At 31.5% G+C, this 2846-nt stretch overlaps 1 long non-coding RNA gene across 1 annotated transcript in view; it reads right to left on the bottom strand.

Moving 5' to 3' along the window:
- Positions 1-893: 893 nt before the first annotated feature.
- Positions 894-2846, bottom strand: part of LOC111085388 — a 9810-nt gene continuing 7857 nt past the window's right edge. Inside the window, exon 4 of the long non-coding RNA XR_002610238.1 lies at positions 894-1037. This is a non-coding gene — a long non-coding RNA (uncharacterized LOC111085388). The remainder of the gene's footprint in view (positions 1038-2846) is intronic.

Raw genomic sequence — 2846 nt, 5'->3', positions numbered from 1 at the left:
AAAGCACATTAAATAATGTAGTCTATTATTACTGTCATAATGCTTTCAGCTGGATTTGAAAAATGAGCATACGTTTTAGTCAGCTTAGAAACAATAGATTAAAGATCTTCTTATAGTAAGTTTTTATGCGAAAATAAATAACTATATAGAAAGTACTAAATCTTTAAAATATCATTATAATGAATTCAAGGAAGAAAGAGAAAAGGTTGTGTAAATATATTCCTTCATGTTTTAGACAACTGTTCGATATATTTACTAAAAGTACGAATACTCATCTAAACAACGAAGTGCTTCCTCATCGAGTTTTAAATAATAAACACAAATCATTATTTAGTTTAAGTGGCTTACAAAAAGGAAAGGAAAACGTTGTTCATCAAGTAACTTCTTATGCAATTAGGAGTAATATTCAGTGGAAAAGCAATTAGGAAAACTTTGTTTTGTTTAAAACTTTAATTAAATTTGCATCATCTTCAATGGGAAGTGATAGAGTGTATTTTGAATGAGTGCGTATATACTTTAAAAAAAGGTGCAAGAGTTTTTTTTCAACGTATTGGAAAGTTAGTGTTCAGCCATACTTTAGCAACTTGCTACACTCTTAGTTGTTTTTTGTATCTTATTTCAGATTTTTTTTACTCTCTCTGTCATTAAACCATGAAAATTTAAAGTGTATTACCATCCAAATAAAGACCAATCATATTTCTATCTGTCCACAGATTTATTCATTCTGATTTGCAAACACAATATATTTATATATTCCTTCCGTCCAAGCACCGTCGCTCAAACCATGAATTATTCTTCATAAATCTGCTGTCGTATTTCTTCCTTGATGAAAAATAACCTTCCTCTTGGCATTCACCGCGTGCCTTATGATATGACAAACACATCAAGGCAGACGATGAACACGGAGAGTCAGACAAGTATCCCAATGATGGCAACTTATCAGAGGGACGCTTAAGGACTTGCCTAGCAACACATCAAGTCCAGAGATGATCTTAGCTGGCAGCCAGGCAAACGATGACTCCAGCATTTATTATTACCTGAAGGCATAAAATAACACATTTCAGAGGCGGCAAGCAAAGTTATGACGTATCAAAAAATTTAAAACAGAAGCATATGTTTCTATTATCTTGATAACAAATTTAAAGAAGCCAAATAGCAATAAGAACTGACCAACTAGGAACTGCCGAAGACATTTTAGCATAAACAAATTTAAATATAAAAGTAGATAAAACAGACATAGAAATACCAACAAGAGGAAAGACAGTTTACTACAACGAGTTTGACTAGGTTAAATAGTACGTTTAATATTATAATTGGAAAAAAATGGCAAAATAGGTTCTAAATTATTCTTCTAAGCCCAATAAAACTTTTACTTGTAATATATTTTCTTTCAACTTTATTTTTCAAACTTTAAAACAAAATCGCTTGTGAGCTGTTTTACTTCATTATATCGGACTCTGTCTTTTCAAATTGTTATGAATTAAATTAACCTGTGTTGTTGCTGATGTTTATCATCTTACATTAATATATTTCAGGGTTTCCGCTCCCCCCCCAAAAAAACAAAACAATTAAAATGTAGTTTGTGAAAAACCTAATCCTCGTTCTCAGGAGTTTGTTAGATATGATCGCAGAAATTTCGTTGTTTTAGTAATACATCTCATACAAGTTTAAAGTTTAATGTATTTTTCAAAAGAAACGTCTGAAGAACACTATTCCATGTTAGAAGCTAGCTCCTGCACCCCTCGACTGACCTGTAAACTTTAGGAGTAAATAACTAGAAATCGAGGTTAGATACACACTGCAGACATAGCGCACAACCCATTGCATAGCTATGAGCTTAAACAAAATTCAAACAAGTGAAGATTACTAGCTTATTCTTGTCTAAGTAGCAAGTTTACTTTGTCACGTATGAAGCCACGTATCCGTATCACATCCATTCCAGGTCAAGTAAACTCGAGTTATTTAATACAACAGTGTAATATATTTTCAGACAAACAAAAAATTACCATCTCACTTCAAATTTTTCAGAGTGACCAAAGTTTGCAACAGCAAAAGGAAAAAGAAAAGAGCGAAAATAGCTCGCATGTCAAAGTCGCTCAAGTTAAGTTTTTCATCAAATAAAAATACACCTAATCATTACTTTTTGTTACATGCATACGGGCAACATAAACGGCAAATATGTAAAAGATTTTGAAAATACAACTGCTATGCTGTTGAAATTCAAGCAAACAGTACGAATCTCTCCACATACTGCGAAAGAACGATTATAAACAGCATGAATAACGTGAACAAAGAACATCATTCTAAAGGGAGTAAATCAAACGAGTAGTTGTAGATGAATAAACATTTAGAATATGCATTTGGGTACTTTCATTAAAGATGAAAAAACTCAAAGTATATAACCAATTTAAAACTTGTTACGAAAACGGCGGCTATAGCTAAGAAATTCAGAAATAAAATAATTGAAAAGACACTGCTTTCTTATTCAGAAATCTGAAACTGACAAATTACATTAAATCACACATGTATAATATGCACATTTAAAATTGTTCTTCTATGTACAGAATAACATGATTTAAAAAGGTTTTAACCATGTGAATGACTTAAAATTTAAAATGTAAGCATTAGAATGTCAAAGAAGCATCCAAGACATCTCGAGAAATGAATAAGAAGAAAAATTTCAAAATGATTCATAATCCAAAATTAAGTATCAATGTTCCAAAGAAACATATTAAGTCGTCAAGAAATTAATGCCACTTTTATTAACCACCTCCCAAAAACGTACATCACGTATAGTAGTTAAACGAACCACCTAAACGTCACGTTAGTGTAGCCTATATAATGTG

The sequence above is a fragment of the Limulus polyphemus genome, unplaced genomic scaffold, assembly GCF_000517525.1.
Source record: "Limulus polyphemus unplaced genomic scaffold, Limulus_polyphemus-2.1.2 Scaffold362, whole genome shotgun sequence".
Taxonomy (NCBI): domain Eukaryota; kingdom Metazoa; phylum Arthropoda; class Merostomata; order Xiphosura; family Limulidae; genus Limulus; species Limulus polyphemus.
This window is presented reverse-complemented; position numbering and strand designations above follow the sequence as displayed.